The sequence below is a fragment of the Frieseomelitta varia genome, unplaced genomic scaffold (genome assembly GCF_011392965.1).
Source record: "Frieseomelitta varia isolate USP_RPSP 00005682 unplaced genomic scaffold, Fvar_1.2 scaffold_252, whole genome shotgun sequence".
Lineage (NCBI taxonomy): Eukaryota > Metazoa > Arthropoda > Insecta > Hymenoptera > Apidae > Frieseomelitta > Frieseomelitta varia.
Window position 1 is genome coordinate 142,094 of NW_025109982.1, and position 8,853 is coordinate 150,946.

General features: G+C 36.0%; 1 protein-coding gene across 2 annotated transcripts in view; it reads right to left on the minus strand.

The window, feature by feature from the left end:
* The window catches only part of LOC122528577 (homeodomain-interacting protein kinase 2), a 33,518-nt gene that overhangs the window by 1,690 nt on the left and 22,975 nt on the right, over positions 1 to 8,853 (minus strand). The gene's annotated exons all lie outside the window — the stretch shown is intronic.

The following is an 8,853-nucleotide window of genomic DNA, read 5'->3' on the forward strand; positions in this document are numbered from 1 at the left end:
CTTTGCTCTACAGAGTTTCTTTTCTTTCCTTTTGCTTTCTACATTTCATCGTACATATTACAATTAGACGATTCGAATCTCTCTCTACGAGCATCGAGTAAAAATCTACGCTACGCGTACGTGTAATTGTGTATATATTTTCATCGTGTGTGTCGCGCTAAAAGCACAGTTAGATATAGAGCAGAGAAGAAACACGCGCTAATTTGTTTTTCCGAGTCCCGAGAAAAAAAAGAATTCGTGGTTCGCTGAATTCGATGCAAAGTTATAAAAAGGGACGTTTAGTTTGATCCTCCTTCATCTCCCCCAATGAGTTTCCATCTATGGCTTAGATGAACGCGAGGCTCTTTTGATCAAATTTGTTCCGCGTTGATCGTTACATCCTTCCTATTTTTTTTTTTTTTTATTTTGTATTTTCGCTTCGATCGTACGGTTGCTTTGATTGCGCGCTTAAGTGATAACAGGTACGTATTATCGACGAAAGAGATGCAGTAACATCATAAAATTGGCAACGTATGAAATTTTGTATGTTTTAAGAGTCGAAGCAATAATTTCACACACACACACACGTCTACGTGTCTGAAAGATGTAACTTCAATTGGAATTAGAAACGTACAAGATTAGATTACAATTGTTCTATTTTTCTCTCTCTCGTGGTATCTTTAAAAAATCGTACATAAAATTCTAGACACGTTATAGAAAAAATGTAATAATTACGCCACTTTACCAATGACCTTTCGACAGATTGAGATTTAAACTGTCACTGTTTAATTAATGCTTCGATTTATAATCTTACTATATCTCTTCCACCGAATATAATTATACATGTAGTGAACTCTAAACCAACGTTCATACCGCACTAAATAAACTCGTACTCGTCCGATGTAGTGAACTCTATTTTTTCCTTTTTTTTTTCTTTTCTGTTTTCTTTTTAATCCGACACGACGGGATCGCGATCTCTTCCTGCTTACGCGTAGGTTTACGATTTGCGACAGAAGCTAAAGAATGCAGGAAGCGAAGAACCGGTAACGTCGATGCTCGCATACGCGATGCGCGGGTCCCCCGAATTCGTGACCGATTCTGGCGACATGCTTCCCTTCACGATGAGGGATACTCGTACATCGTTCGTCGACGAAAAGATGGAAGAGAAACGCAAAGATATTTCGCAATGATGATCCATTGATCGTCGATGGAACGTCGACGTTGCAATGGAATCAGGGCTGAATCGCGGAAAAGCAAAGCAAAATGAAGAGAAACAAGGGTTTGATAAAGAGCGTTTGATAAAATAATAATAATACAACCGTAAAAAGACAGCGAGAACTCAGTTGAAAAAGTGTCCGAGCGAATACACGGACATCTGCATTTTATTAACCATTTAAAACATAGTGATGCCTGTACCGCTGTGTGTATACTTCTCTCTTGCTTTCTGTTGTTTAGTTAATTAATTGTTGTTTTATTCTTATCTTTTCTGTTTATATATGTATATATATATATATACGTGTGTTTCTTTTCGTTTATTCGTTTCTTTTTTTTTTTTTTTATTTTTCTTGCGTCTTTTTTTTCCTTTTTTGTTTGCTTTTCATGTTGTTCCGCTAGCTTAACTTCTCGATATTACACTTACACGGCTTCGAAGAGCGTCGAAGATCTCATCGATCACCTTAAGCATTAGTCTTTAGTGTTTGATTATTATACTACAGTAATATACAGAAAATCGTGGATTCTTGTCCCGGTAGCCTGCCCCTCCATCAAATTATTTCATTCCTCCGTGTCTTCGTCTCTTTTTTTTCTCCATGTTATTATGTGTTTGTGTGTGTATGCGTGTCGTTCTTGTTACTGCAATTGTTGCATTAACAATTCTACCGCGTAGCTGGACGAGCAGGCTCCGGAGGCCAATTCAATTAATATTCAATAATTACAATACACTAAATATAATCGGCCCGTGTATATTAAAATATAAATATCAAATAGACTTCTTGCCCCCAGGATGTATGCACCTAAATGCCGATGCGCGACTTAAAAATTGAGAAACATTCGTTAAGTAAGTCGTCACCGATTAGTTAAGACCCCTGTTGTCGGAAGAACGCGGAGCTCGCCACTATCAAAATCTCGATAAAAAAAAAAAAAAAAAAAAAAAAAAAAATCAATCGAAACCTAACAGATGTTGATACTTCAAATGCCACTGATTATTTCTTCTTCTTTTTCTTCCCTTCGATCGTAGACAAGGATCGTATTGAAAATGGAATCTCTAAAATTAGTTTTTAATAGTCACGAGCTACGCCGCGATGAGATTAGAATCTTTTTTTTTTTTTCTTTTTTCTGTTTCTTTCGGTTACCTAGGTGATATAATATCCCATGCGCTTCATTACAGTATCGAGACGTCGTGTCGGTCGACAATGACGGACAAGATTTTGAAAAATCGTTTGACACGGTACAATTTAACGGCTAAGTACATAACATACTTTTGATTTGTCTGCTGATTGATTTACGGTTGTTGTTCGTTTCCGTCGAACACTTCGACGAAGCGTCGTTTTATTGTCGGACACACGAAAGAGAAGCCAAAGAACGAAATTCGTCGCGGTCGGTCGACCCAACGCTGTAAACCGTAACGCAGCAGTTCTTTCACTCTAACACGTTAACGCTACTTTATTCCCTTGCATTTTTTATTTCATCTGTTTTCTCTTTTTTCTTTTCCTTTTTTTTTTTTCTTTTTCTTTTTTGCCACTTCGCCACTAGGATCTTCGTTTCATTTGTTCGTTTGGTACTGTGTCCATAATCACATTCCTCACTTTATCAACGCATAATAATACGCATAGTACGTATTCTCGTGCACAAACTATTTCCGAGACCAAACTAAACCTACGCTTTGTACTCTGGTCGACCTCTGAAATAATTCATCGCACGCAGAAGCAATCTCGAGTTTTTCTCTGCTTTATATTATACAATTTATAATATATTCGTGTATATGTATGTATGTACACATATATATATATATATATATATATATATATATATATATAATATGCATATGCATCTATGTATACAGGGTGATTCGCGTAACTTGCACACTTGAAATAACTTAAATTATCCTCGAAACAAATTATGGTAAAATTATCTCCTTAACCATTCGATTGAAGACAAATGTACCTTAATATTTTTTTACTTGGAATTCAATATTTTTTTTAACTTTATGGTGAGAAAAATATATGGTCCAATTAAGAAACGAGTAAAAAGTCGTTTCGAAATCAACAAAAAATTGATACACCATGTTTTGCTTTCCTTAACCATTTGCGCTTGCAACTGATTCACGGACCATAACGAGTGACCAAGCCACAGTACAATAACTCGTCGCTTTCTTTTTTAAACTCGAGGCTGGAACAATATCACTAGATAGAAATTACTACGAAGTAATAAACTTATTATTTGTTTTGCCTGGGTATATTTCAATATACTTAAAAGTGAGAGAATATCGCAATTATTGCCATTATTGCAAATATTCTCGACGTTCGTGACACGTCACTCCAGCGCAAGAGGTTGTTAAAACCATGCAACATTTGTATTAAACAATTTTTCATTCGACAGAATTTTAAATTAAAATTTATATTATCAGGTGTGACAAATTACGTGAATCGCCCTGTATATTTATATATAGATAAATGTATACTAATTACATACATATACACATATATACATACATATGTAAAGAGTAAAGTGATGTTCAACGTGATATTCGAGCATAGAATGCGAGACGATCTCGAATCTAGCTTCGGAAAAGAATTAGCCCGGTCGGAAAACGAAATCTAGAGAAGATTCCTGCATGAATCGTCGACATATGTAAGGCACGCTCTACTAGTAAAGAAATTTCACAGTGGACGAACACTTCTGTTCGAGTTTCGACACACCTTGATTAGGTTTACTTTTCGTCGTCGTCGTTTTTTTTTCTCTCTCTCTCTCTTTTTTTGCAGGCCACGCGTTAAGCTACGATCGTTCGAAATTATTTATGTTACTTATCACGGAGGAGAGAGAGAGCTACCAATTTCTACTTGTCCTCTTGTCAAGATGAATACTACCATCGTATTGTTATTCAACTTTGGCAACTCTACGAGACTTACACACACACACACAATTCGAGAAAGTGCTCGACTCGAATTATCTCGGGGATCGTTCTATGCTCGCGTTCTACCAGTTGAACACCATTTTTTTCGTTCGACGACTTCACGATCGTGCGGCCGCCATCATTATTATTATTATAATATACGCACACGGCAAAGACAATCGGCGCAGCCTGAGAGTTTTAATACTTTAAGACAGACTTCCTGCGAAAGCTTAAAAAACTTCTTGCTTTTATCTTTGTTCTATCATTGTGTCTGTGTGTCTGTGTGTGTGTGTGTGTGTGTGTGTCGGCGTGTTGATTTTTAATTTTCATTCGTTTGTTGTTTTACCTACGCTAAATACCGCCATTTAGAAACTTCACTTTACACCCGCCACGAAGGCGATCGATTGGGGTTACTATGTTGCATGGATGCATGGTCGTACGAACGATCCACGTGTACTCGAATTCATGAACTTTAACCTTCCTTTCGTATCTCTTTAGTCTAAATTTCCTCTGGCATCGTGAAAATCGGCTCTAATTGGTATTCGATTCGAGAAGAACGATTACGATTAAACGTCGATAAATTCGAGTTACACACACGTGGTAACACGATAATTTATACATTTATACAGCTGTATTTATCCGTTACGTATAGGATAAAGAAGTTTGGCAAACAGTTAATGTTAATCGACGGCACGAAGGACTTATCTTCTTAACATGTGTTACGTTTACGTCTATTCTGCTGTGCTGTGTACATGTACCTGTACGCGTGTGTTCGTGTGTGTGTGTGTATGTATGTATGAATGTATATGTTTTCACGTGATTATCATACATATCGATGGTAATAGTACCGTGATAAGGCAATGCTACGAAAATTCTTCGAGTAGAAGAGAAACATTGAGAATTTATCAAGAAGAAGAAAGAACAGCTGGAATTAATTTAGCCGTGAGAATTTCGAAGATTTCTTTTTTTTTCTTTTCTTTTTTTTTTTTTTTTTCTTTCGAACAAGCTCGGTTTACTTCGGAAGAGAACATTTGAGATCAAAGAACGAAAAGATATATATTAACTGACTGACGTCGTGGAAGATGAAGAAATCTAGACCCTTATCTATTTTTCGTTAAAAGTATTTAGTCCCAAAGCTTACTATCAATTTCGGTTGAAAAATATGGAGCACGACGAATGTGAATGAAATAACGTAATAATAACAGTACAAATAACGCTACCTACTATCATAGTACAATGAAAATACACAAAAGGCGAACATTTATAGGCGATACAAATATGTATATAGTATAGCCATATAGTGAATATTGGTTTTATCCGTTATTAACAGCGAATTCGGCTTACTCGTACGATTGTATAAAGTTCTAATTGCAAGTTCCAAAGTGTTTACACACAGCTGTTTTCATCTTCGTTACGATTCATCATTATGTTTTTAGATATCGAGCATATCGGCTACATCAAAATTGCAAAGACAGTCGCAGAGTTCATTAAAAATTCCCGAAAGTCTCGCAAACAAAACACAAAGGAGAAACGTCTGAAATCCTACGAGGAACAAACACTCGGTGTCCGAAATCTATCTACTATAAAAAGTTCGCCTGCAAGAATAATTGCTCTGTTTCTTCTCATTGAAGAACGAAACCGGTAACCCCAACTAGCCCAAGGTAAAATTCTCCCGTGGCACGAACGAAAGCAAATGAAAATCGCTTTGTATATATATCGATATATGGACGAAAAGGAAAGAAACAAGAGAAGAATATCACGAGAACGAAGAGAGAGTATCGTCGAAAACACCAAAAAATTTCCTACTTTATTCCACAGCGAAAATTATCTAGCTATGCCACGGTATGCCTGGCCTCTCATTATCGACCTAACCTCCTTCACCTTGTTAAAGATGAGAAAATCGTTAATAACAATAATATAAGCAGCAGTGATGTGTATGCACGAGTGTTCAGACCCCCCTCTCCCCAGTTTCTTTAAAAATTATGATTAATCCTTACTCGTACAGCATTATGCATAAGTTTGACAAACGTATGATACAAGTACTACCGTTAATAATTATTTGCAATATTACCATAGTATAATAGTGAACATTAAGAACAGTGAAGAATAATCGGTTCTAGCTTAATTTTTTTTTTTTTTCCCGCGCGATCTATCGTTTATTTCTTGCTTCTCTCTAATCGGACTTCATTTACTCGTTTGTATCGACGCTGGCTGGAGAGAAAAAGGAAAAAAAGAAAAAAAGAAAAGAAAAAAAGAAAGGAAATATCTCAATCCCGTGTGTCGTCGTGATTCGTCTGGCAATTTCGAATCGTTCGGAGAAGTCGAGGTACGAATTGTTAGAACTACAGGCTATTGTGATCTCTCTTGCACGTATGTATATATAATCTAAGAGACCGCGCCGCGCACGTAACGACAAGTTCGTACGCGTGGATCGTGAGCAAAGTTCTAGTGACGCGTCGCGACGAACCGAAATTTAGGACAAATATACCTACGTACATAGGATATATACATACTATATACGTCGATAGTACAACGCTGCTCGAGTTGTTTCTTTTTCTTTCTTGATTTTTTTTTTTTTTTTTTTCTTGTTTTTGTTTATTTCTCGTTTCTAAATGTAAATGTGGTCCGATCGTGATGAGCAATCCGACGATTAAAGATCAAGAACGTAAGAAGACAGATGTAAGAACTCACAGAGCACAATATCAATCCTCTAGTAGTATAACTCCAAAAATATGTTATTCTCTCCTATATTTATAATAACTACCGCTATCTATTCCTCGCAAAAAGTCAGTTACTTTGTTTTACAATGATAATATATATAATATATATTATATAATATATATATATATATATATAATTTCATAAGAACTATCCATACAACGCGATGAACATTAATAATAATTCTAAGTTCACAAAAAAACGTAATTTTTATCTGTAAATGTCCATTTGATTTCAGTTTCCTTTCTTTCTTTCATTCATTCGTTCGTTCAGCTTATTTTTTAATTCATTTCTGGCCATTTCAACGCGAGTATCTGTGTATTAACAGTGCTAAACTCGTTCGTCGAACGTTGTTCGTTTCGCAATTCCGAACGCTCGAACAGAAAAAAAAAAATCCATCAACCATCGAAAACGCTCTCTCTCTCTCTCTCTCTCTCTCTCTCTCTCTCTCTCTCTCTCTCTCTCTGCCCCCTTTTTTTCGAATCAAGACACATCGTTTTCGTCCCCCTTGTTTTACGATCGATCTTCGAATTCGCGTTTCTCTCGTACGAGCGTCCGGTCCCGAACGTTAGAGATTCCACACTAAATAAATTTTCTGGATTGGACACAATCTCTCATTAACATTTTAGACACTACACGTAGACACTAAGAAATCACTCCGCTCCCCTCTGCCCTGATGCGATAAGAAATATATATACAAATTTAAAAACAATTAAAATAATTGTATCTCTATAGCTTCGAGTGTATATGTATACCTACGTGTGCACTCGAACGCTACACGTGTGACTTTGTGTTCTGTAGGTGTACTTTGTACATATGTGTGTTGTATGCGTATTTATTTAGTGTGTTTAATATGTTTCCACAGTGTCATCCGAAAGGAAGAGGTAACTGTTACGCTTGCCCCCTCTTCTGCCCCCTAAGAAGATCGCGTTTTATTTTCATTACAAATTTTTCCCTCTAAAGTGGCAAAGATGTATGGAAGTAAAAATCTATCACAAACATTATACCTAATCTATCGTGTCACTCGAAGCGAAATCCGTGGGGAAATAATCGAAGAAAGCCTATGAAGAAAAAAATTTCGTGAAAGAAGTGGAGCATAGTTAGACGACGAGCAGCTAAGGGTAACGTTGTCGGAAGTGACAATCAGACGACGATAATCATTCTGGATAATTAACAGCAAAACACACTCTAGTATCTTGTTTTTTTTTTCTTTCTATGCGTTACACATATATTGTACACATGCACGTGTTGGCTCCTCGAGCCTGACGAAAGTGACACTGCGCGTACGAATGTTGATTCTATAATTAATAAAATATCACAACTAGAACCATCGGTGCACATCTTTCAAAGAAAAGAAAAAAGAAAAAAGAAAAAACAAACAAAGAAGAAAGTTTCTCTTTTCGTTTCATCGTATAGCTTTTGCGGTAGCCTACCGAGTACTTCGATACTCGTTCAGTGCCTTGCTTACATATCTAATCGTACGCACAGCGTAAAACGTATTAGAAAGTAACAATGACTGAGCTAACGTGACTCTGAGCTTGTACTGACTGACGATCTATACTACCTAAAAAATGTGAAAAACTAACATAGGACCATTGTGTAGTTTACGTTATACGATCTAAACCCAAAGCTACTAATTAGTAGTAATTATAACATCGACAACAGTTATTCTATCTGTTAGAGAATAATCCGACATCCGACTCCGCAAAGCTGACCATCTAAAATCTACTTCCCAAATACTTTTCTGCGTGTAATAACGCTAATAACAACGTGAACGTAATAAAGTACTTACGATACGATGATTAATTCGATCGACAATTATACAGTCTTATGCTAAATATTACAAATATTATATCGTCAGTCAAAACTTGCTCTTTGGGTGAAAAGCGAAAAAAAAGGAAGAAAACGAAAAAAAAAAAAAAAAAAAAAAAAAAAAAGAAAAAAACAAAAAAAAAAAAAAAAAAAAAAAATAGAAACCTGACTGAAAAAATTCTCTTTGCTTATCTCATAACAAGTATTTAAATATGAATATACAATATACAATG